The sequence below is a fragment of the Pseudoliparis swirei genome, chromosome 6 (assembly GCF_029220125.1).
Source record: "Pseudoliparis swirei isolate HS2019 ecotype Mariana Trench chromosome 6, NWPU_hadal_v1, whole genome shotgun sequence".
In the NCBI taxonomy this organism is placed as follows: Eukaryota; Metazoa; Chordata; class Actinopteri; order Perciformes; family Liparidae; genus Pseudoliparis; species Pseudoliparis swirei.
In genome coordinates, this window is record NC_079393.1 from 7401331 (window position 1) to 7429001 (window position 27671).

The window sequence follows — 27671 nt, forward strand, 5'->3', positions numbered from 1 at the left end:
GCTTCGCCTCCGTTGCCTTTTGTCTCACAGGATTCTTTTTTTTTTTTTTCTTCCTTCTTTTTTCTTAAGCCCTCGCAGGTTACAAATCCAGACGCATATTGAGTCATTCATACATCTGTCAATGACGTATAGGGGGACTCCTGCTGGGAATTTAATGAACATGTTTTTTGAGGTCCCGGGGGCCAGTTTTGGTTCACAATCTAGTTTGATTTCACGCAGTATTTTTTGAGGCGATGTTCTGTCATTGAGGTCGGTGGTCCGGCCCCCGACGTCGAGCATCGCCTTCAAGTCATTCGCTCGCAGTGCTCTCTCTCTCTACGTGCTTTTAAAATGCTTTTTTTTTTGTACACAAAGTTCTCAATCCAACGCAAATGAAGGGCCTCTACTGCAAATAAAAAAGTATAACGAGCCGAATTGGGGTCCGACCGGCAGAGAGAATGGCCCCTTTGTGCAGAGTGGCCTCATTCAGAGGCTGTGGGCTGAGCGTGGAGAACTTTAGCAAAGCATTCTGTTGACAAATAAGCATGGCTTAGCGTGTAAAGAGCTTCCAGACAGTCTGAGGTCAAAGAGCATTCAAGCAGAAAAACATCTCGGCACAGCCACAGGCGACCGAAGCTGGAATTCCCATGCTTATGGAGAACTCTCCATGGAGTGTTTTTTTTATTTTTTAGACGAAGCAATGGGACAAGTAAGTCGTAATCCTCAATCTAAATATCAAGTGTTTTTTTGCATTTGCAAGCGTGTTGTGTCCGGACTCTTGATCGAGCGGAATAAGAGATTCATTGTCTGAAACAGAGTCTAGGAACACGGTGTTGTGCGTTCAGGGTCCGTCGCACAACTGTTGCAATGACTTTGAATTGAGCTTTTTACCTTCGCATTGAAAATGCGGAAGGTTATGTTTTGATCGCCGTGTATTTATTTATTTATTTGTATGCGTGTTATTCGCATAACAAAAAAAGTTTTAAACCGAATGGCATGAAATTTGGTGGGATGATTGGTTATTATCCGGGGACCATTTGATTAGATTTTGGGATCGATCGGGTCAAAGTTCAAGGTCATGAAAAGGTCAAACTTTTCTTGAATCGCATGAAATTTGGTGGGATGATTGGTTATTATCCGGGGACCATTTGATTAGATTTTGGGATCAATCGGGTCAAAGGTCAAGGTCATGGAAAGGTCAAAATCTGCTTTTTACCATAGCACGGTCAATTTTTATCCAATTGGCATGCAACTAATGCCAAAATGTTCATAATTCAATGCCCAATCTTGGTATATGCGAAGGTATGCGCTCTACCGAGTGCCCATTCTAGTTAACTTGTGCGGAGCTAGAAAAAGGGTGGAGACCGAGAGCAGCTGCCCCCGGGAGCAAGACAAAACACGTGAATTCAAGGACAGAATACATGTGCATGGGGCGTGATCATTATATAGGGAGATACTATGACAATACTACTTGCCTAATGATCTTTGAAAAGACGATAAATATGCAAATTCACCTCCGAGAGATAACCTTTGGTCTTTTTATCTTCATATCTCATCAGGGAACGCCCTCACGGTGCAGCGTATGAACGGCCTGACGACCTCCTGACGGCTGAAGATGCGAAAGCTCGGTTTCCGGTAGTCGACGCAGATCGAGGCGTGTTGTGTCCGGACTGTTGATCAAGCGGAATAGGAGATTAATTGTCTGAAACAGAGTCTATGAACACCGTGTGGATTTGTGCTTTCGGGGTCCGTCGCACAAATGTTGTCGTGACTTTGAATACAAAAAAATAAAAGTACTTTTTAACTTGTGCGGTGCTGGAAAAAGGGTGGAGACCAAGAGCAGCCATGCCCCCCAGGAGAAAATATCATTCAAGGACAGAATACATATGTGCGTGGGGCGTGATCATTATATAGGTTAATATAATGACAATAATACTTGCCTAATGATCTTTGAAAAGATGATAAATGTGCAAATTCACCTCCGAGCTATAAACCGTGGTCTTTTTATCTTCACGTTTCATCAGGGAACGCCCTCACGGTGCAACGTATCAACGGCCTGACACCTGATGTCTTCACGACCTCACGGTGAGGCACATGAAAGGCCTGACAACCACCTGCCAACTGATGTCTTGAAGGATCAATAGAGCTTATCTTATCTTAAAACACCCTTAAATACAAAGTATACAAAGATACAAAGTATTTAAGGGTGTTTAGGATGCCCCTACACCAATGGGCTTCTATCCCTTATCTGAACAGTGTATGGGAATCCTAACGGAAGAATAGATTACAGGCGAACATCCAAACAGTTTTTACGGACGCCGTAAAATAAATCTGAAGTATCACTGGCGCTTAAAAGCTGAATCATTTGTCCGTGCATTAAAATAATAGGCCGTACCAAATATCATAAAGAGGCAGGAAGTCCTTTGTGGAAACAGGCACGACTGCCTCACATTTCATGTCACTTCCTTTGGCAACGACCTTGGCGCTGCCGCTCTCGGTGTTTACGTTAATAGATAGTATCAAGCGGTCTAAGTGGCCCCCGGAGTTAGAGCCGAACACGCTGCCGGGTCGGTTCGTGTCCTCGGGACGGTAAAGCTCGCGTTTACCGTCTGTCACGTCTGGCATTTCAGAGCCGTTCGTGCAAACAGGTGCGAGTCGAGATAGAGTGAGAGTTATTCTGACTGATGGGCTCAAGTCCCTATTAAAACCTCCCTGAGGCCTCGGCCTGTCTGACGGAGTGCAGAGTGATCAACTCTCTGCTTAAGTGCACAAAGAATACCGGAGGATGCTCGGCGCTCCACTGCTTGAGCTTTTTACCTTCGCATTGAAAATGCGGAAGGTTATGTTTTGATCGCCGTGTATTTATTTATTTATTTATTTGTATGCGTGTTATTCGCATAACACAAAAAGTATTAAACGGAATCGCATGAAATTTGGTGGGATGATTGGTTATTATCCGGGGACCATTTGATTAGATTTTGGGATCGATCGGGTCAAAGGTCAAGGTCATGAAAAGGTCATCATCTTCTTGAATCACATGAAATTTGGTGGGATGATTGGTTATTATCCGGGGACCATTTGATTATATTTTGGGATCAATCGGGTCAAAGGTCAAGGTCATGAAAAGGTCAAAATCTTCTTTTTACCATAGCATGGTCAATTTTTATCCAATTGGCATGCAACTAATGCCAAAATGTCCATAATTCAATGCCCAATCTTGTGATATACGAAGGTATGCGCTCTACCGAGTGCCCATTCTCGTTAAAAAATTTGTTTATCCTGAAATAGATAATCGTTTTAAGAGAAACACTCGGGACACAGCTCACTGGATCTGGTGGGGGGGAGTTGCAGTTTTTCTGTCACGATTTGGCTCCTATAGAGTGAGCATCCGACTGGTGAGACACAGTGGGGATTGTACATGATTTAAAGCGTACGACTGGTGTCATTCGTCAACACGCCGTTGACCACGTCGGCAGCTGTTTGGAGATATGTTGTGACGACATCACGCCTTACTCACAAGAGCAATCGTTCATGAGTGTTTTTTTAAATTATTTCGCTTTCTGACTTTTTATTTTTACTATGTGCTCTGATAGCTCATCTGCTAAAAAGCATATGCATTCAAATATATTCTCACCCAGGCAAGAGGAGCCTTTTTTTTTTCCCCTCCAAAAAATATTTGTCACTGCATTGTCAAGCTGACTTTATGATAATGACATTTTGATCTGCACACATGTCAAAGTAAATCCACTTCATGGCCAACTGAAAGAGGATTTAAAGGGCTGCTGCACAATGCCCCGTGGGTCAGTCGGTTCATCACGTCTTCACGACAGCAGATGTGTGATATTGATCAGTCATCTGGCATCAAATATTAACTTTCATTCTCCCAGCAGCCAGAAAGTATATAGGCCACATCATATGACACGCACGCGCACCGTGGGGGCAACGCGACTCCATTACATGAAGCTCGACACTCCCACCCAAAAAACAGCTCCACGTGATTTTAATCCTCCACTGAAGCTGAATCATTCGCAGTCCCAGCATTAAAACGCACGACGGAGGTATAGTCAGAGGCGCCATGGAGCCGTGTGCGCGTGCGGGTGGGAGGGGGGGGGGGGGGGTAACAGGGACAATCTGCGCACCGGATGAACCAGATGGGAAGCTTTTTTTCCGCGTAATCCCGTCAGAGCGACAGCCGTCAGAGCGCCTCGTTAGATTATAACCCGGCAGAGCATCACTCTCTAGAATCTTTGAACTGGCGGCGCTGACACGCACACTTCTTCTTCTTCTTCTTCTTCTTCTTCTTCTTCTTCTTCTTCTTCTTCTTCTTCCTGGTTTATTGTGTGCGGCAGCCACAGCTCCTCCTCAGCCGGAGAGAACGACGCCTCGTTGGGCCACTCGGGTTTTTCCACGCGTGCCTGTTGCTCTCCGTGGAGGACGCGCGCGCGAGGAGGAGACTCGCAGCTGACAAGCAACGAGCACATGGCGCGTTATTATGGTGAGTCCACTGCTGCCATGCTTTTTGCGTGGATTCCATGAAGTCTATTTTTTAAATTAATTAATGTATAGGCCGAACGGGATTTATGATCATTACGACATGTCTGTTTAAAAAAATATATATATATATATTTACATTTGACAAATACAATGTATTTGGGCACATTACAGACTAAGTGAATAGACTGTGTGTTTAAATTAATGACTAGACTGTCGTTACATTCATAAATAGGCGGTGTCTTTACAGTAGTTCGCCCACTAGTGTCTAATAAAACCCCTCTGTGTAGCATTGCAAATACATATCATAGGCTACTAACAATGCAATACTATTATTTTGAGAATGTCATACTAGTGTTTAAAAGTGTTTTTTGCACGTGGTGCGAAGTTCATTCCGGTTGTGGTTCTCTTCTTTTCGCGTTATTTCCGGTGTTTGTACACAGAGCTTCTGGTCGGTAGGCGTCACGAGGTTCCAGGGTCAGACTATATCCTCTGTAGCACGTGACCAGTGTCAATGTTTGGTGTAATAATGTATGCAGCTGGTGAGGGCAAACATAAACAGAGCTAAAGCACATAGGGAGGAACCCCATCAGGCACTATGGTTATTAGTTTGGTGTATTATTATTTTTTAAATATGATAGAGTTGCATTAATGCCGGAGAATAAATGTGACGAGGGATGATGCAACACCGAGGAAACCCAACATTATTAGTTCAGTAATTTTGAAGAATGTTCACGTGGCATAGAGAGGTCCAAAGACTACAGAAAGATGAGTTACCGAATCTAAACGAGGATATCGGGTCGAGACGACCTACAGAGGAAGAGACTCATTAAAGTTATTGAAAACATAAAACATCGAGGTAATAATTGTCAAAAATACAGCGCACAGTACACACTTAAGTTAATACAACACTTTAGTAGAACAAGATGTAATATCTCGTGTGGGTCGGGTGCTACAATAACATTTGAAGTACAGAATGTATATTTCGTCGTGTTAAATAAAAATATTACAAAACGCCATCCGTTGTGTGAGCTGGAAAATAATATTACGGCTTTTGTGCAGCTTTGAATTGTTGGACATCCTTTTTTTTCTTCTTTCCTTTCTGTGTCTAGTTTGTTTAAGGGAAACAAACGATTGGCCTGTGATGACCTGTCGCTGTGTGCTGTCTGTAAACAGACTGGAAATCTCACATTTCATCACGACGACCTCTTCTATCGGACATTTTCAAGGCACATGTGGAATTTGTGTCCTTATTTTCCTCCTCAAACTAGGCAGCATATATGAACTCTGAAACCCTGTACCACATCAAACACCCTCGGAGGTCAAAGGTCACAGATTGAGTTCCTCGCTCAAAGACCTTTCGGCAGCTCTGTAGTTCTCACCTGCCGTTCCCAACCAGGAAAACGCTGCTTTTCTTGACTCAGGAACATCTGGAGCAAACATTGAGGAAAAACCTGCTCTTTTATACTCCTGTTTACCTACATTTTGTGTAAATCGCGAATTTTTGTCGTTTGCAGCAACGTTCAAGGTTGCGTAATATGACGCGGCGGCGGCGGCGTGCTCATTCTCGCTTATTCCGGCCCGCCGTCTGAGCTGAGCCTCTGTCCAGATGTTGCGCGTCTCTCCGTCTCTTTATTGCTCGGAGAGCTCGTCTGTTTATAGCTGCGCGGAAAAAAGATAATGATTTAGCCCGACGGTAAAACAACCGCGAACGCGACGACTTCCACGCGTATCTTTTCGGTCCTCGGCCTCCTTTGCCTGCTTCACTCCATCATTCTTTTTGATCTAATATTCTATCTGTCGCGCAGCAGCTGCACAAATATTCATCATCAGTAGCGGCATAGTTGTGAGCGCATAAAAGCTCCCGGCCAAAAACCACGCAGAAGGCAATTATCTTTTCTATGTCACATAATGTTTGCACAGTGCAAGATCAAACTGTGAGACTTAATGAGTGGATATGTGCTGCTCTCTCATAAGCTTTCATGTTACACCAACAACACAGAATTCTTTTTTATTTTATTTTTTTAACTAGGTACTTTTGCTGATAAAAGCATTTTATAATGTCGCCGTGTTTATTGGCTGTATGTCTTCATTTATGTGCATTTATTGGACATAAATGGGGGATTTTTTTGTTGGAAAGGCAGTCAAGTCGTTTTTTTTTTTTTTGTGGACGGTGGAAGAAGAAAAAAATATGGCGATTTTGAGTTTGGGGCTTCCTGACTGTTGAGTGCCGTCCTGCAGGGGGAGAAGGAACAGGTGAACGCCGTCAGGCCGCGCAGCCAGACGAGCCAATAAACCGGCCTCGGGAAACTGCTGATTGAGGCGAAAAGCCTCCCGTCCTCCCTCATTCCTCTACTGTGCTGCTGCTGTTATGGTACGAGCTGTGAGTGTACAGGACGGGCAAAATGCCTCTTCTTGTTTGGGTTTTTTGAGATTTTTTATTTTTTTTGTGTGTGTGCACAAGTGCATGTTTATATGCGCACCTGTGTTTTTATGTGCATGACCTAATTCCACGGCGAGGCAAAGAATCGACAGTGACGACCGTGTGGTCATGTGCGGCGCGTGTGTATGTGTGTGTGTGTGTGATTGAGTGTGTGACTGACACAGAGAAAAGTAAAGTTCATCTAAGGACGGTGGAAATGCTTTTTTTCCTTTTCTTTCCAGTGTGAATCATTTTGGAAAAATGAGCCTCTGGACTGAATTGCTGCAGCAAATTTGGCGTGTTTCTACTATTCTGCTTTATTGTCTATTTTGGCTGAACTTGCACTTCTTCCGTTTCACTGCCAAGAAAGCTTCAGGTCCTCCGCGACAGGCAAAGCCCGTTTTTCTGAGTCTAGCGCGGCGGCGGGCGGCCCTTGTGCAAATAAAAAGAAATCTGCCATATAGTTCCCCGTCCAGTGAATTCCAAAGAGAAGTTTCTGTACTGTGAATCCAGTGATCCCCAAAAACACTTTAAAACAGTGTGGGGCAATACCCATCTGCAGGCGTCACTCCTACACATATAATTGCACGGACAAGGTGGGGGGGCAAAATGACACTTGTCCACTCTGTATAAAGGCGTTCTACATGTGTTCGGATTGAGGCCCTTCCTCCTTTCTTTTTTTTGGGAACGGCCATTTTCTCAGCGCAGGGTATCCTTCGCTCTCCCACGTGCCGTTCGGAGAGAACAAAACTCTGCAGTGCAGTGAAAAGAAAAACAGTGGGAGCGGTTTTGGGGATGGAGATGGGGAAGGAGGGAGGGAGTTTTAAAAATGTGCAGTCTGCCTGACCCCCCCCCCCCCACCACCACCACCACCACCACCACTACCATCAGAGGGAGGGGAGAGGGAGGGGCCTGTGTTGGGGTCTGGGTGAGCCAGGGGTGGGCCGTGGCAGCTGGGCTCTCACTACCTATGTCCTCCAGCTCCAGTCTGAATTATGAGGGCTCGGTAATGGCGGCCCGCCTAATTACAACGACTGATTGCTCGTCCGTTGGCATTTCTCAGACGGTGATTGTCTTGTGTGTGTGTGTGTGTGTGAGTAGGATACGAGGGGAAGGAGGAGGACCATTCCTCATTGGCCTCCCCCCCCCTCCCTTCTTTTTTTGCATGAGAACAGCCAGAGATGGAGATTTGATTGGTTGGAGAGAAAAGAGACGTTTCATGATTTGGCGAGGCCAGAGACAGGTGATGCCGAGAGTAGCCTATTCAATAGTCTTTGGCACAAGATCCTTAAAAAATATATATATATACTTTATTCCCTGAAATCCTTTTTTTGCTGCTGATAATTATAATATCTGGTGAAGATTGTAAGAAAAAAACTGAACCCATCTCAAAATGTGGCAAACCTTCAACCTGTTGACTTCCCACTGGTCATTACGAGCGTGTTCTTCGTCCACCCCTTACTATTGGTACAAAATAAAAGAAATACATAGCTAAAAAAGAAGAGGTCTTGAATTGTCCATTTGTATGTCAGCAGCGCACGCGGAGGTGTGATGTGTGTGTTAAGTGGGAGCTGGTTTGAGTTGGTCTGCCCCGCTTTGTCCACTGCTTTTGGCTTTTGTTCCTCCAGTAATGAATTGTGGAAGCCTTGGCTTCAGCTGGAGGGTCTCATAGCAACTGAGGGAGGGAGAGCTGGTAAATGGAGAAAAAGGCCAGGGCAGATCATGTGCTTCTTTCAAACGGGGCAAGATAGACCCAGACCATCATTGGGGGGGGGGGGGGGGGGGAAAGGAATAATGGAACTGGACGGTTTCTTCTCATACCCAGCGCAGCGTTATGTATGACCTTATTTCTAATGGGGTAGTGGCACGTGCGATGAGGGTCCTCCTTACATGTCCCATCCATCCACCTCAACCTTCCCCGGGCCCTGTTGCCGTTCACCTGTCATTGTGACTCGTGGTGGTGTACGCGTAGGGTCGGGTACCGACCCTGGGCCGGGCGCGATGGGGAGACCGGTCCCCCTGAAAACGTGGAAACCGATAATGACAAGAGCAGCCTTAACCCTCCTGTTACCTTTCGGGTCAATTTGACCCCATTCAATGTTTAACGTCGGTGTTCTTTGGGGTCAATTTGACCCCAGGCTGTTTTTCCACTGTGTCAAACATATAAGAACTAGAACGGGCACTCGGTAGAGCGCATACCTTCGCATATCACAAGATTGGGCATTGAATTATGAAAATGTTGGCATTAGTTGCATGCCAATTGGATAAAAATGGACCGTGCTATGGTAAAAAGAAGATGTTGACCTTTTCATGACCTTGACCATGACCTTTGACCCGATCGATCCCAAAATCTAATCAAATGGTCCCCGGATAATAACCAATCGTCCCACCAAATTTCATGCGATTCGGTTTAATACTTTTTGACTTATGCGAATAACACGCACGCACGCATACAAATACACGGCGATCAAAACATAACCTTCCGCATTTTCAATGCGAAGGTAAATATCAACTTTTTTATATATTTAAAGGGCTATTTAGGTAGTCAACAAACAAACATAAAGTACCTCACACTTAAACTTGGGAAACAATATTAATTCAAATAATTTTCTGGAGGTTTTAATTGCTGGGGTCAAATTGACCCCGAGGGTAAAATATGTTAGTGAATGTGAAGGTAACAGGAGGGTTAACTCAGATTAGTACCGGAACGTTGATTGCAAATCTTGCATTCATAAAAGTAGGCGAACAAATAATAAATGAGCCTTTATAAACATGTTTAAGATAGCTCGTAGCTACGTTTTTTAAGTATGGGTTCAGGCACAGTTTAGGCACCGGTATTGTTTTAAAAGTACCGGTTTAGCACCGGTATCGGAAAAACCCCAAACGATACCCATCCCTATATACGCGGTGAAGGCCGCTTTTAGCCGTGTTGGAAATCCGGTTCCACTGTTGAAAAAAAAAGAAAGCCACGACCGCTCCGTGGTGGTTGTATCAGTTGTCAGCTCAACTTCCTGAAGCTGTTTTTTGTAAGTGCATTTTTCTCTTTGTGTTATTAACCGCTGGCCGGTGACGTCTGGCCGTGTTTGCCCTGTGACCCAGACACTACCTGTCTGCTGCCATGGTTACAGGGTCGGAGCAGGTTTAGCGGCCTGACTCCAGGGATTACTTTCCCTGGTCTTACCAATCAGGCGTGTGCCCTAGTGGCTGTAAAAATGGACCGAGCTGCACCCTAACAGTTAAGGGAGCTCCGCAGTGTGCGCCGGTGGCCTTTTAAACGTGTCCTAAGTGCTGTGTAAGGGATTAGACATGTACAACGTAATTGCTCTGGTGTCAGTGACGATCCCTTTGTGATCTGGTCCACGTGAAGTGATTAGCTCTCATAAATGAAAGGGGCCAATCGTGCACTGGATACACGTCCAAAGTGCTGGAGCTGAAACACATGGTGAACCGTTTTCTTTGTCTTTTGAGAGTTTAAGATTTAGTCAGCAAGACACAATTCATCTTCTCCTTTTTTTTTATTCCACACACACTGACAATGGCGTGTCTTTTTTCTGCTCACCCGACAGATCCGCCAACGAAGAGAGAGAAAACCGGCCCTGAAGCCATCGCTGTGAGTACTGTGTGCGTATAGAAGTAACATGAACGTCTGGGAAATATAACATTGTGCGCTTTTTGTAACATACAAAACTAGAATGGGCACTCGGTAGAGCGCATACCTTCGTATATCACAATATTGGGCATTGAATTATGAAAATGTTGGCATTAGTTGCATGCCAATTGGATACATATTGACCGTGCTATGGTAAAAAGAAGATTTTGACCTTTTCATGACCTTGACCTTTGACCCAATTGATCCCAAAATCTAATCAAATGGTCCCCGGATAATAACCAATCATCCCAACAAATCTCATGCAATTCGGTGTAATACTTTTTGTGTTATGCGAGTAACACGCATACAAATAAATAAATAAATACGCGGCGATCAAAACATAACCTTCCGCATTTTCAATGCGAAGGTAACAACAGAGGCAGTTTAAGATATAAAATAATAAGATAACTTGCAATAAAGAGAAATAACACAGAAACTATGGCTTCAAGTAAAAGAAAAAAAAGCTCTCCATACAAATTGAACATACAGATGGACCATGTTCTTTTTTCCCCTCGTCTGTTTGACGGCGTTATATTTTACAGATGTTAATTTACTTGTCCACTGTTTCTTTACGTGTATCGATACATAAATCTGCTGTGTTACATGTCAACTCATAACTTTAATAAACACGTGGCGATATCCACAATGTTTTTAAGACCCGAGTCACATCCAGAAGCAGTTCTCTCCCTTTTTATACTTCTTTAAACTTTCCCGGGTCATGCCGGGCTCACCAGATTGCCGTTTGATGTATTTATTGCCGTTCGCTGACTTCTCATTGTTATTTTTTTTTACATTTTGTGATGGAACGCTCAGATTAAATACCCCACATGGCCGCACATGTTAACGTCTGTGGAAGAGGCTGGAGCACTGAGGGGTCAGGACACTCTGGCCCAGAGCTTTGGCCTCTCTCATCCACCCCAGAGACGTGCAGTCTTACAGGTGTCCACCAGATGCTGCAGGCAGCCTCCACTGTCCCTTTGCATGTCACCCAGTCGAGATGCAGTATCCACTCAGGTCCAAAGAGTTGAAACTGTTTCCATGGTTTTATAATTAAACACAATATATCTGCGCATCATTGATTTTGGGATATTAAAGTTGCTTTGATCATGCAACTGTTCCAGAAAACAGACGACGGGCAGTGTGATTGAATGATGTCTTCTAATTCCAGTGGTTTGAATCAAACATTTGGCGAGACGGTTAAACATTATAATGTCAGTTATAACCACTGTTTGGGGCCGGAGGGGGGAAGAGGGGTTCAACCACAGCTTTTGAATCATAAGCTTTAAAAGTTTTAATAGTTTCTCGAAGGAATTTTCACTATTGGTATAATGAAAGGCCGTGCAAAGTTATGAGCTGTAAATACGAGAGTGCGTGTTAAAAGATCCTCCGACGGCATGTTTCTCATGTAATCCGGAGCGGAGCTGGGCCTGCGCTGCATCTCATGTCGAGCGGAGCAACTTCACAGTTAAACTCTGTGAACAGAGCCAGCCCTCCACCGCAAGGCATGCTGGGAAGTTTGGCCGCCGGGGAAATTGCCTGCCGAGGTCCGAAGAGAGGCTCTGAAAAAAGATCTTTTTGCAAGGGCTGAAAATGAAGTTTGGGAAGTAAGAAATAAGAGGAGCAACAAAGCAGAGAGCTCTCGCAGCTGTAGGCGCAGCCTTCTCTTAAAGAGACATCACCAAAACATTCCTCATGGGCAAGCCGGGTGCTGTACAGCGAACGTTTCACCGGACTGTAACCAATCAGATCTCCTCCTCGCTTTATTTAAAAGATGGTCATTTATTTAACTCACTGTTGCAGAATTAAACTAATTTTTACATTTTTCAAACATGGAAATATCCTGGAGTGTTAATAGTCACAAGAGAAAAAAACATTTGTTCTAATTTTCACATGACATAACATTTCATTTTCTTTTATCCAAAGCGACTTACAATCGTGTTACATTCATACACTGTAGACACGGCTACAGGGAACAATTCATGGTTAAGTGTCTTGCTCAAGGACACGTGGCCAAGGGCGGGCATCGAACTGCCGATCCCCCGATTGAAAGAGGGACCCGCTAACCACTGACATGCAGTCGACCCGTTTTGTGGCTTGTATGCAGAAAGGAGGAAGCAGAAAGGAGCTCCAATGCCTTGCTCAAGGGCAGCGGGTTGCATGGCTGAAGGGTTTAAAGATACACTGATCTTAATACAGCTCACGGTTAATGACTTAAAGTCAGAAAGTTAATTTTTTAATCCTAACTAATCCATCAGGGAGATACTAAGAACACCTGTTGTTGTTTTTCATAGTGCTGCCCTGTTTTACATAAATAGCTCACGGTGGCTTCAAACGCCCCGTTTACATTTCCACTACATTTCCAAAAATTATTACAAATTGTATTTTCTTATTTGAGTTTTGAGCTCGGCCCTGTGGCGCCGTGTGGGCCTGGGGGTCGGCATGTGCTTCGGAGGCTCGGCACAACAGAGGCAGGCGGCCTGGAGGGTCCTGAGCCTTCGCTTCACAGCTCCCTCTGTGGCGCTCACACATTGTGCCATTCAGAGCCCCGGACCGTATATATATTCAACCCTGCTCTGGGCTCCCCACCATTGTGAGAGTGAGTTCATTTGAAAAAAGGCTTCAGGAGCTTTTATTTGTTTCTCCTTTTTCTTCGTTTCGGTGTGAGCAAGTCAGCACTATTTGCATTTGTTCCACTCTCCAAGATGTTACAGATCGACTGAGACAAGCGGATATCCAAGGTGCCAAAGAGAGTTTCCGTCTTCATCATCCTCTCATCGGTCGGTTTCACCCACACTGCTTTTTTTGTTGTTGTCAGAAATAGTCTGATCAAATGTGTGAAGGAGAAGTCAATGCACTTAAGTCATGTTATTAAATGGAGATAGTTTTATACAAACCACTGACTTGGCTCAAAAAGGTGCAAGTGCTAGGGATCGATTGCTTCTGTCTTGCTCTCCGACTTGACCAATCCTGTTCAACAATGAGGTTCGGACCGCCCCAGCTCATTTGAATATACGGACACATAAATGTCACACATAAATAAATGAAGAAATACGTGTGGACACATAAATAGAGATATAAATAAATGAAGAAATACAGAAATGTAGAAATACATTTATTTAATGATGTCCTGTTGAGTTATAACTTATATTTATTAATTTCTGTATTTATTTCTGTATTTATACATTTATTTATTTATTCCTGTATTTATTTATACATTTATTTAAGCATTTATTTATTATTGTATTTATTCATGCATTTATTTATTTATTTATACTTAAGTCATTTTAAGTCCTCCATATTTATTGGCTGTATGTCTTCATTTAATTTTGATATTAGATAGTCGGGACTTTAATCCCTGTTGCCCTTTCTATCGCAGATAAGCATGCCTCCATTTTTCTCTCCCTCGCCCCGTCAGTTGATTAGTGGGCAGAAATACCTTTGTTGGCATCTAGGGTAGCAACAAGGGATCAGATAGAGGAGAGGAGGGTAAGTGCCAGCCTTTCATTCCTGGTCTCCTGGCAGGCGGACTGCAGGCGGGCCGGGCGTGGGTTAGGCCACAGCCGGCAAACCAAGACAGGACTCAGACAAAAACATTTAATTACTTTAATTAGCCTCAGTCTACCGAGTTGGGCTCGCAACCAGGTTTGTTTGCTAGTGTGTGTGTGTGTGAGAGGGAGAAAGACAGGTGTTCACGAGTCATAACACAAGTTTAAATGGAAATAAGCAAAAATCACAATACTTGATAGATGTAAAATCTTTTTCCCTGTGTATTTTTTACAGATATTATTGAAATCAATAAAGATCCGCTCATGCAGACACATATTTGAACTTTATCCAGAGTGTTAGCCTACGGATCAAATCATAAAACCTTGTTTTATCAAAAATGTAGGTTATAAATGAGTTTGAAGGCTCTCAAGGCTGCATTAACTGAGACCTGAAAACAAACTCCGAGCAATGAGAATGTAGCTGTTGTTGTGGCTAACCTGTTGTTGCTATTTACGTGACTATTATAGCACAAACAACTTGGGAATCCTTTTGGAGTCCTCTCCCAGTGTCTGTTAAACATAAGTGAATGATTCACTGGTGTAATGTTAGCACAGTGTAACTTGCGTTAGCTCTGTTATTGGGATTGGCGGCTCACGGTTTTATACTTTATTGACAGTTTGGCTAACAAAACAAAAATAAATTGGCTGAAATAATGTCTGGCTGTGCAGAATTGAGCAATATCTAAATATGTTACATTTCCAGGATTCATTCAAATAACATTATGTTAATATCTAGAATATTATAAGAATATTTTCCTGTTCGAATGCTAACGGGCATAATGAACACCCCGTTAGCAACATTGGTAACAGCTTCCAATATTAACTTTTTGTTAATTAACCCCCAGAGGGAAAAGACAATATTAACCAAATATGTGTTTAATCAAATTATACATATCACTCTGTCTGAACGTTAAACGGGCAACATAAGTAATTTATACCGGGACATTTGACTGAGGCAGGAGAAGAGTAAAGGGAGCTAAAGAAATGCCTAATCAAGGTCACTTTTTTCTTTTCTTAGTTTATTTAGAATAATACTTGTCATATTAAACAATGAGCTCACACTCAAACATAGAGAGGGAAAGATATCCCAATATCGCTGTTGGTAGCTTAACAAGTGAAGTTAACTTGCACAGTGTAACAACGTGTGCTGCAGTCTGAAGAAATACACTATTTAATTTTTTTAATTCTTTTTTAAAAATTCATTTATTGACACTATTTTGCATACATGTGCTATATTCAGTGGCTCGAAATCAGGTTTGTGTCAAGACAATATATTTGATCGTGGGAAATACAAGTCTGTACAATTTTATTTGGATGGTGATCCCATAACGTTAATTTCAAGGCACGATCACATATTTAAGAATCGGTGTCGTCATTTTTTTTCTTGGTTTAATCTTTTCGTGTTCCTCGACCTTGCATGGGAAACCACATTTCTGTGTGATTCATTTGTTTCGCTTCCAGTTCTCATGAGGTAACCTTGAACACCTTGACCTTGTACCGCCAACTCCAGGGTTGCATCGTTGCATGCAAGCTTACCCCCGTGAGACGATGACCTCACCGGCTCGCAAACATGAACTCATTAACCGCCGGGCGCGTTGCCTGATGCGTCTCCAGGCAGATCGCTATAAGAAAACGTCTTCGTAACTTCTAACGTCTTCCGCTTTCCCACAGTTGAATATTCACAACTCGTCTCAGCTCCGCGCGAGTGCATCAGCGTCTCGGGGCTTACACTACCGTTCAAAAGTTTGGGGTCACCCAGACAATTTCGTGTCTTCCATGAAAAATCACACTTTTATTTATCAAATGAATATAAAATATAGTCAAGACATTGACAAGGTTAGAAATAATGATTAATATTTGAAGTATTAATTTTGTTCTACAAACTTCAAGCTCAAAGGAAGGCCAGTTGTATAACAGCATAACTGTTTTCAGCTGTGCTAACATAATTGCACAAGGGTTTTCTAATCAGATATTAGTCTTCTAAGGCGATTAGCAAACACAATGTACCATTAGAACACTGGAGTGATAGTTGATGGAAATGGGCCTCTATACACCTCTGGAGATATTTCATTAGAAACCAGACGTTTCCACCTAGAATAGTCATTTACCACATTAACAATGTACAGTGTGTATTTTTGATTAATGTTATCTTTATTGAAAAAACAATGCTTTTCTTTGAAAAATAAAGACATTTCTAAATGACCCCAAACTTTTGAACGGTAGTGTATGTGTTGGGAGGTTAACGTGACCGTCGTGTGTGTGTGTGTGTGTGTGTGGGGGTAGTGTTAATATTTCCTGGTCAGTGGGAGGAGGCCGCTGAAAGGATGTGACGTCTTCCCGGCTGTCAGTGGGAGTCACCTTGTCTCTCGGGGGAGAGGTGGCACCAGCATCGAAAAAGAGACACTTTCAACATTCGGCCGACGGCCTTATCCGCAGATTGATGGATTACGGGCACGGCCGAGGCCGCGCAAGGGTCAGAGCGACTGCGCCGAGATAATAGCGTCGCCGACCGCGGCGAGCGAATCCATTTGAAGCTGAACTCGAAGTCGTACGTCATGTTTTCACCTCGATCATTCACGGTACCCGATAGTCGAGTGGTGCGTACCTTCGTTTGGTAGCTTGCGTTAGTTGGCATTCAAAAAAGTAGGTTAAGCTCCTCTAACCCTGTAATCCTGAGTTTAGTATCGGATAAATTTGACGTGATTTCCTGTCATTGTATAAACTCGCTGGCACTGCACATGGAAAACCACGGTTGTCATAGCAAACACCACGGGTTATTTTGCAAACAATATCTGACCCCGGTCCACTTGTTAGACACTCGATGCAGCTCCTTCTGGGAATCCCGCGATGGGCTTACCAGTTTCGGTCTCCTCTAAGCCGAGCCCCGCGGCCCCTCCCTCATATGAACCTGGCAGGACCAGGGTGGCTTGGTTCTCCTTTTACGTGCCCCCTCCCCCCACCAGACACAGTGATGGCACTCAGTGCCAGAGGCACCCCTCCCCTCCCTTCTCTTCGCCGACACCCTTCTCTCCTCTCCTCTCCTCTCCTCCCTCCCTTCCCCTCTCCGCCGCAGGCAGACCCAGGCATGGGATCTCCATCTGTGCACAAAGGAGCCTCCTCTATCTGCATTTGCTGCACATAAAAGGGCCTTTTGTCATGAGCTCTGCACACATGACCGTCCGCCTTTCACCCCTCTGGAGAAAAAAAAGATCACTCTCTCTCTCTCTCTCTCTCTCGAGCAAGCCAACCCCACCCCCAACACCAGACTCAACCCCGTCCTCCGACCCCCGCCCTCGCCAGATTTTCATCTGGAGAGAGAGAGAGAGGGGGTGAGTAAGACAGATCCACTCTGAACTTGGTCGAATAGAGACAACCGTCACATGGGGCTGCTTCCATCACTGCTGCAAAATCCCCTTTACCCCCCCCCCTCCATGTCCGAGGTCTCTCCTCCTCTCTCCTGGTGTCCTCGTGTGCACTCAGTGTGAGGCACCAACGCATTATAGCATCTGCCGTGCTGAAATATGAATGTGCTTTCGCTCTTGCCGTCTGCCTTTCTGCTGCAGTCTCTGACATTTAAAGGGGCATTAGTGGTTGGTTCTGTGCCAGGTTACCCCCCACACCCCCACCCCTCTACGCCCTCCACCACACCTCCCGAGGGCCGATGCCTTTCTCTCTCCTCCTCATTTCGGTTGCCTCCTGCCTTTTCAACCTCGCGGCCCCGACGCCACTCGGCAGAGCCGCAGGTATTCGTCACGTGCGGCGATAACGGCGGCGGGAGTAAGCGTACGAGAGCCGTGACCGAGGCGGGACGCGAGCCACTTTGGCTCCTGAAGATGACAGATATTGGTGTTGAGGGATATTGAGCGAGGGTGGGGACGGAGCAAAGACAGAGGCCGGCTAACACACACACACACACACTGTCAAGTGCACGGTGTTGCTGCCACACACACGAAAAAGCGCTTTCCTCAGCAGTTCCTTTGAAACGCACACGACCCCTGATGCCTTGCTCCCAGCCAAAAGGAGTGTGGGTTTTGGAGAGCCCTGTAGCTCATCGTGCCGTCGCTGCACACGGCCCCGCGGCGGAACGGAAGGATGAGATTGACTTCTCCCTCCGACCGCCGTGTCCTCTGCGTGACCCCGTGCCTCTCTAAGCTGGTGTGAGAGGTCAGCGGCTGTCATATCGCGGGTCTCTGGCGCGCTGTCCGCACCTTTTCATTATGACGATGACGACGATGGGCTGACCGGAGACTTGTTATGCGCCATCTAGTCGGCACAGAGTGTCGTCTTACGCCGGAGACGAAAGAAAGGGGGGGGGGAGTTAGCACCAATCAACTTTATGTTCACCCTGTGGTTCTTTGATGTGCGTAGCCTTAATCATGAAGAACAAAGCAGCTCGCTAGCTCTAACAAATTATGGGAAATATTGATTATAATGACAATAAACATCATAACAACATCATTTGGATCACACTTCACATACAAAGCAACTCTGTAGCCATAACTCCTGAGGAATAAAGGAGCTTGCTACCAGTAACAAATGATGGGAAATATTGATTATAATGAGAATGAACATAACCAGTCAAAACGTTTTTTCACATTTCCATATGAAAGAAATGAGAGGCCTTTAACAATGTGTGAGTGCATATTCATTTTCTGTAGCCCAGTATATCTATTATTACCTGTGGGAGCAGAAGCTAACTGTAGCTACCGTAGAGAGAAAAACATAAAGCGCACAGTGAACACACAGGAATACATAAAAGACACCTTCATACGCTTCAGAGTAGATTTATAGAAACAAACCTTTAGTAGGATGTCCTCAGATGACCACGCTCCTCCATGCCAGTGTACACTATCAATACAAACGGATTTACTTTATGAACTAAACACTAAAAAGTGCAACATACGAGAATGGGAGCATTTCGATTGCCTCTCACGGCTCTCAACATGGCGGCTTTCAGCAGCGCTAACCGCGGAGCTCGCTCGGCCGTCCTTCAATCGGAGGTTGGTTTGAGTCTCGGTGGGCAGGTGGCACCTCTGCGTGGTCGCTCCTCCCGTCAACCTGTGAATGGGTGAATGATGTCATGCAGTGTTAAAGTGCTTTGAGTGGTCAGAAGACTACACTCCGTCTACCGTCCACCATTAGCTGTAAGCGGTGGCAGTGAGCGAACCACGCTCACATGCACTCACGTGAACTCACTTGCACTCGCATGCATTAAAAGCATGCGTGGCCGGCCTATGTCAACGTAGCAAGGAGAAGCTCTTATAACAACACACACACACACACACACAGGGAGAGAGTGACTTCATTCCCTCCTCGTGTCCACATTACTCCACTCTATCTTCGTAGTGTGCTGCTACATTAACGTTCGATTCTTACCTCCATAACAACCGTCCTGTTAAAGCTTCACATGTACGGTAATGACCACTGCTTCACAAGCAATACAAACAGATTTCCCCCCTGAGGATGAATAATGGATATATGTATCCATCCATCTAACAGACGTAAGTAATACATATACCAATGTGGAAAACATGTGCAATGCACGCACACTGCCGCTTCCAATTTCAAGTAAAGTTTGCACCATATCTTTTAATTATATTTGACTGTCATTTGAAAGATCCACCTATCGTCAGTGATATTCCGTTATGAATAAGTGTGTTTGTCCTTTCATATCAATAACATTACTGTGTGTGTCGCCCTTTAAAAATATGCTGTTATTTTAATTTTAATTTATCTTATTGTGCAGGAAGTGAGAAGCGGTGATCTAGATTGTTTTATGACATCGCTGCTAATGATAATATATATTTAGGGACTCAGCTAACTTTTAATGTATCAGGAGAGAGAGAGAGAGAGAGAGAGAGAGAGAGAGAGAGAGAGAGAGAGAGAGAGAGAGAGAGAGAGAGAGAGAGAGAGAGAGAGAGAGAGAGAGAGAGAGAGAGAGAGAGAGAATAATGCTCAGGCATTATGTTTATGAAATGCATAAAGCATATTCGATGCATGTTTTCCCTCTTCCCAGTAGAGCAGTGGTTCTCAATCTGTGGGGCGCGACCCTCAATGGGGCGCCGAGGTATTCCAGGTGAGGCGCAGTGCGGAGAACTTCACATATTACAAAAGTACGTGTAAATATTTACGTTACGGTTACGCCGTTAACAGGTCACACTTGCGCGATCGATTTAAACATCCGCCATATGATGACATGTGTCCTACAGGACAGTACTTATTACAACACAATTGAAATTGTACACTTATTATCCATAAAGAAATTATTCTTCAAAGAAGAGGTGCACTCAGTTTATCATTTATTGTATCTTTGTAATGTTACACATGTGTATATACTTTTTGGAGTCAAATTTATTCATTCAATTATAATTACAAAGTTTCTGGATGAATCATTTCTGGTGAAATTGGCCTACCTCAGTGACATATTTGGAAAGCTGAATGAATTCAATCTTCGTCTTCAAGGCAGAGAGCAGCGTCTTCCTCAGCTGCAGACCAGATTTCTCTGAAGCTGGAGAAGTGGGACAGGAGACTTGATCAAGAATATTGATTCTTTTGAGAATTTGAGTGCATTTGAAATAATACTGATAGAACTTGATGGCTCACACATATCTGCACTAATTTTTTAAAGATATTTAGTGTAAAACTCTTTCATTGACAAATATTTAAACTTGTTGAGTTTTTCACAGGTTGCACTTGTTGTTAATATCTTGTAAAGACATCTAGTGCAACACAGTTTAATTGCAGCCACAATAAGCTATTTGCCATATATTAGGTTATTTTTGCACAACTTTATTTACATTGTTTTTGAAGTCTGAGAACCACTGCAGTGGAGTGAGGGCGGGGAGTGCGCGTCAGAAGATGGAACACACTGTTCCATCTTCTGACGCACGGTGCTTGTCGAGCGTCGGCCTCCTTGCAGCCTTGTGCGCTGCTGGCTTCATGTCTCGGAAGAATAAAACAAAATGGCCAAGGCTGTATAATGTAGGTATTAGCAGCCCTTGGTAGTGTGTGTGTGTGTGTGTGTGTGTGTGTGTGTGTGTGTGTGTGTGTGTGTGTGTGTGTGTGTGTGTGTGTGTGTGTGTGTGTGTGTGTGTGTGTGTGTGTGTGTGTGTGTGTGTGTGTGTGTGTGTGTGTGTGTGTGTGTGTGTGTGTGTGTGTGTGTGTGTGTGGGGGTTGAGTATTTAGAAGCCCTGCACTGGCTAGTCAAGTGGACAGGAAAAGATCATTTGCTTTTTCTTTTTTTTTCTCATTAATGCGGGTCATTGATTTATGAGAATTTGTCCCGGTACCTCCGTTAACTCGATTCATGATTTTATCGTTTGGGCAACACCACTTTATACCCATTATTTATGTTGCTGAAATTATAATTTTGTAAATTATACAATTGATTGAATTTGTAACAATTTACATTGGTCGAGTGATGGATTAATATGAAGAATAAGTGATATTGTAAAATCAAATTAGTCTATATTGCACTTCATCTCATCTCACATGTTCATTTTAGTTTATTGGGTATACTTTTGTGAGAATATAATTTTGACTACTGAAATATGTGATCTTGAGGTTAGGTCCGTGTACCAAGGGTTAATTATTTGTTTTTGTAACGTTACAGGATGAAACAAACAAAAGTTTTAAATATTTATGCAATTCCCCTACATAATGAGAGAATAATATTAAATAGGATAATAATAATAATGATAAAATATCCCTGAGGATTATCCCTATTTCTATCTCAGATGAGTAAAGGAACTCTTTCTTTTTAGATCACCGTAACAGATTTAAAGTTTGATGAGCAAATGTCATAAACAAAAACACCATTAATTTGCCTTGAATGCAATGTTATGAGGTATTTAACATTTTAATACCATTATTAATACTGCGAGATGTTTATTTCGTGAGTATAAATTGCCCTGCGGTTCGGAGCTGCCCTGCTCCAGGACAATGTGTTTGAGTGTTGAAGGGCTGCCAGAAGAAGTTGTTGGTTGCAGTTAGGGCGCGTCCCTCTTCGGATAGGTTATCCACTCTGAGGTCTGATATCGAATAGGTCCATAATTTTCCAGCTTCTTCCCAGGAGAAACTCTCCCTGACTCCTTTTCTCTTTGTCTCTCTTCTTCTTCCCGAGTCGCGTGAGAAGCAGCGAGGTGAGTCGACTCCTTGATAATTCACGTCTCTTTATTGTCAAAATGAATCGACGCAGCGCACATGACCTTCCTATTTGTTTAGATTATTGCTGATTCGGGTACTTTTGATGTGTTGAATATGAAAGCAGGAGGATTAAAAACAAAAAATTATGAATGGGTGCTCATGCTTTGCGCTTTGAGATTAGGAGAGTACAGAAGTGCACACTTGTAAAGTGTTTGAGGAAAAGTCGAGAGCATTCAGAGACGCATTCACGAGCATGCGAGTGATTTTGAAATAATTGTTGCCATATTTAAAAAAATTGCAAATAGATTTTGCCTTGAATTAGATTCATAATCATTATACCACACTTTATTAATCTGAATCCAAATCAGAATGCTAATGGTGATATTACATATGCAAACTCCAAAGTTTATTTTAGGAAATTGAACACATCGGTTTTACTTTTAATAACCGCAAACTTTGGAAAGTTGATGAAGCCGAACCACCTTTTTGTCAAGCACACATTTACACAAGCCTGATTAAGTTTCAACATGTATTTCTGCCCAGGGAACTATAAAATATAGCTTTTATTGGACTCAATTATTTGGGGAGATCATCTGTGTATCATATGTGTGTGTATTGTATTTGTGCTAAAGTTCATATTTTTTCGCAGAAACTAAATTAATTAAAATGGTAAGAAATGGATGGATAGAGTTAATACTTTAAAGAATATTTGTGAAAATTAATCAGTATACTCAACATTTGTTTTTTGATAATAAATGCCCTCTTATACAAAACAAGATTCTATAAAGAAGACAAATAATAATTTAACTGAAATTATTTCCCCATTATATACATATTTATATATTGCCAGTTAAGCATTGATGCTAATCTTATTCTTATTTATTTTGAAGCCAGCCCCAACAGAGAAAGCAGTGTGTTGCAATAGCAAATTCAACATTACTTTATTTATTTTCTAAGATAAACTAAATATATTCCATTATTATTACACAGATGTGTTGTTTTCAAATATATTATTAAATTGCGTATCGTCAAATAAGTGCTCAATCGCAATAAAGTGTTTGCAAATTATACATGAGAAGACAACTTTTGGGAAAAAGTGGTGTAATTAAAATGTATTTTTAGATTCCTTGCACAAACTCACATTTTTACCCTTTTGGAAAATCTACCAATCCTGACATTAAATTAATATTTCCTTGCTATTTGAATTGTGGAGAAACCATCGCAAGTGATCACGAGCAGTCAATTTGAAGACGGGTGAATTACGTCTCATAATATTAGAGTATTATTGTCTGGCTCTGGCTGGACAGGTGGGGTTGAATAAGCTCAGGACGTCTCTGCTGATGCAGAAGTTATATTTCAACAAACGTGGCCGAGAGACTTTTCTGCAGAAGTCGTCCCATTCTCGCTTTTCATCAACCGATCCGGAACATCGACACTGCGCATGTCTTGCGTCGACCATTTTGTGATGACAACTTTCCTGCGTGCGCTCCCATTTTATGAACTCCTGTAGAACATGTGCTCCCGAAGGCCTCGAAATCATTTTCATTCGCCGCTTTATTTATTTGTTTTGGATCATGTTCAGGATCGATTGCATACTTCTACAAGTGGAACGTGACTGCTGATCGTATATATTATAATTTATCCACGCTTGTCTCGACAACAATTATTTTCTCAAGCTGTGCTGCACCTTGCTGTGTGTGTGTGTGTCTCGTGTCAAACGGAGAGAGCAGAAAGTGGTCGTCACAGTCGGCTGCCCGAGGTGACTGGTGGGGGTCAAAGTTCAGCCTGTGTTAATAAGATGCGACGTGCTGCCCTGGGACCTCTGTCCCATGAGGGATCACCCCCTAATCGGCATTCGTTAATGTGTTAGTAATCTTTACCTTCTCAAAGCAAACAGCGGCGCCGCATTCAATGGGCCCGCTCGGCCTCCCGTGTCACGCTTTTGACCTCGGGGTCGCGGCCTTTGTTCCCCCCGCTCGATGGGGAGTGCCCTCAGAGGTCTCGGGTGTAATGGAGAAGTTGTTTAGACACGTGCGGGGGCTTAAGCAAGACCACCTCGTAGACCCTGCTCCTGCTCCCGGAGAGGATGAACTCCTCCCCACGCGGCGCGGGGACATATCTGTGTGCGGTTACATTACACGTCATTTAGCAGACGCTTTTATCCAAAGCGACTTACAATAAGTGCATTTCAACCTAGAGTACAAACTAAGAACAACAAGAATACAGGAAGTAACATTTCCTCAGCATAGTCGAACTACAAAAGTACCATCTTAGCATCTTGAATAAGGCCATGAGAATATATACGTGTGTTTTTTAGGATGCGGATGTAGTGGAGGTCGCCGATCGGGCCCAGAATCACCCCTCTCTCTCTCTCTCTCTCGCCCTCCTACTGCCTTGGTGATGACTGAGTGCAAAATATTGTTTGTTTTTGCAGATCCCGCCCCCCTCCCACTGCAAATTCATATTCCTTCCGGCTTTTCCCTCGCTGCTTCCTGTAGCCGCATAAAAGAAAGCGTCCGTATTAAAGTGTCCTCCCCGTCCCGTGCCCTCATCTGAACTTCCTGCACCGGAGTGTTTTACCCGGGACTGACACTAAAAATCAGTGTGAGGCTGATTAAATATAATTATAATTTTAAACAGGTCGGACCCGCATGCACAGGATTTATATTGCTAATTTAATGTGTGTCTTTCAACCGTGTTGATCATATTTATTTTCCATCCGTTTAATAATCTTAATGGGCTTTTTATAAGACCGATACGTTTCCATATTACCAACTTCAACAATCAGCTGAAAATCGATACAAATACTTTGAGTTTCAAGAGGTTTTATTTTTTTAAAGAATTAGAGTGAAACATGTCGGGCGGAGTTCGGAACATGGCGCCTTCTGCCATTTTGTTTCACATCGTAAAATCGATTCTCCCGATGACGCAGCCACGGGCTGCAGAGGAGACGCTGATGCTTCTCTCTACTTAAAAGTATGTGCAAAAAAAATAAAAATCTTAATCGATAATTTAATTTAAAAAAAATTATTATTAAGAGTAAAAATTCCAACAATGCATTTCATTGGAAACCGGTTTTTTGTGTGTCGTAAAGTCCTCCGTGGTTGCCAGAAAATCTCATCGCTTGTGCCCGTGAGATCAAAAGGCTGACGCAACAGAGACGACATGCCGAGGAGCGGCGTGGTGAGAGCTGGCACGCTCCCAACACGCTGTCCTCAAATGAACTTCATGCAAAGTGCAATATCGCACCCGATGAAGCATCAACACACACGCGGCGTGCCTATATTTTGCTTTGTATGCTTCTATATCTTTCATCCCTGTTTTTTATATTTTATATATTTTTTAATTTTTTTAATTTGTATTCTTGTGTGTTTGGTTTATTGGTGCTGCTACTGTTATGACAAATTTCCCCTTGGGGATTAATAAAGTATATATCTATCTATCTATCTATCTCTGAACAGCAGCTCTACGTTTATTGCCCTGATGGCTAATATATATAAATATATTGTGTTTTTTAAACTCCACATTATACCCCAAAGTCTCTGAACATGCAGACGTATTACAGCTTCGTACATTGAATCCGTAATGAAGTCATCTGTGTGTGTGTGTGTGTGTGTGTGTGTGTGTGTGTGTGTGTGTGTGTGTGTGTGTGTGTGTGTGTGTGTGTGTGTGTGTGTGTGTGTGTGTGTGTGTGTGTGTGTGTGTGTGTGTGTGTGTGTGTGTTCCTTCAATTGGTTAAAATGCATGGCGAGATGTGACGTGCAGCTGCTCCTCCCAGGGTTCTGCAGCTCTCGTGCCAACGCCGGGGGGGGAGGGATTGCAACGCGGCCCGGGTTTAGTGTCACGTCGTCACGTCGTCTGTGTTTTGCCACCTGTTGTTTAGTTGTTTTGTTTATTTTATAGAATGGAGAATAGTTTCCCGAGGAGAATCCGCTGAGAGCCCGGCGGCGAGTGTGACGGGGCGGCGTGAAAAGCAGCCCTCGCTAACCGCGCTGCCTGAAGCCGCGGCGGCCATGTTCTCCAAATCCTGTGTGTGAGCTGGAAGCCCCCGCTAGGATCGCAGTGCCCTCCAAAACCAACAGAGAGGGGGTTTTATATCAGAGTAAAAGTAAGAAAAGTTTAACCCCCACCTTTTCTTTTCTCTCTCTCTCTCTCTTTCAAATCACAGCAGTTTTTAAAGCAGAAATCCAACCAAAAAAGGTTCCTCAGTAACAGTCACACTTTACACATCTCCTTCCTCCTTTTTTCTTTCCTTCACAGAGCTCCTGCAGTTCAAGGCCGAGAGGGGTGGAGGAGGGGTGTGTGTGTGGGGGGGGGGGGAGCCGGAGCCACGAGCTCTTGCTTTTTTAGCACTTTTTTTCCTTCTTCTCCTCGAAGAAAAACCGGAGCCGAAAGAGAGGCAGGAAGTCGTCGCACAACAGCGTGACAGTAATCTGCCGCTAACGGAGAAAAGAAGGAGAGAAAAAAGCCCAAAATGATGGTCGCCGAGTGGAGAAGGTGGCAGAACAGAGGCAGGGGGGGGGGGGGGAAGTGAGTGAGTGTGTGTGTGGGAGGGAGGGAGGGAGGGAGGGACAGAAAGAGAGCGAGCGTGTGTGCGAGAGAGAGAGACAGACGTTACACAGCGGAGCATAATCAATACAATCTAAGATGGTGGAGGCGGCCACGCCGCTCCGGCCTCTCCCTCCGGCGTGCTTCCTCCTCGCGGACATCAGCGCGCCGATTTGTTTGGACCCATTTTATTTTTCTGTTTTTACCCCTCCTCTATTTGAACCAAGACAAATGAGCATCTCTGGGGACTGTGTGTGTGTGTGTGTGTGTGTGTGTGTGTAGGGGTGGGGGGGGGAGGTGTTCTCGAAATGTTCTCTCAACTGTTGAATGCGTTTTCTTTTACCGGGCGAGTGGCAGCTGTTTTTCCTCGAGGAAAAGCAGCGAAGTCTCACCCAAAAATGCTTATCAGCCTTTTGACTTTGTGCCAAAATAGCTGCGAGGGTTCAGCTGCAGCGCCCGGGGCGAGGAGGAGGAGGAGGAGGAGGAGGAGGGTCCTAGCCCCCGCGTTCCTCGCCACGTTACTGAAATAAACACTGTGGAAGCTTATCTTTTCTTTTCCTGTGTGTGTGTGTGTGCCTGGTCTATGCAATGCATTCACGCCAGTCATTGTGGCATGCTAAATAGTTAATGCACTCGGAGAGAGAGTGTGTGTGTGTGTGTGTGTGTGTGTGTGTGTGTTCCGGGCGAGAAGAGCCCCACTACAGTATGAGACGAGCTTAATAATTCAACCGGCTCTCAAACGCGCTGCATATTTCAACAATCCTTCAGCGGGGAGGTCCATTCTCTCCTTTTCTTTTCACCAGTTGATAAGAGGCACCGTGGAGCGTATATATATATACACATATATATATATATATATATATATATATATTCCCAGTATGGCGTGCGAGTG

The 27671-nt window shown here is 43.8% G+C and overlaps 1 long non-coding RNA gene across 1 annotated transcript; it reads left to right on the forward strand.

The window, feature by feature from the left end:
• Positions 1 to 4290: 4290 nt before the first annotated feature.
• LOC130195165 (uncharacterized) lies at positions 4291 to 26476 on the forward strand. The gene is made up of 3 exons (XR_008832026.1): positions 4291 to 4474; positions 10459 to 10502; positions 26135 to 26476. It is a non-coding gene; the product is annotated as an uncharacterized LOC130195165 (long non-coding RNA).
• Positions 26477 to 27671: the final 1195 nt, after the last annotated feature.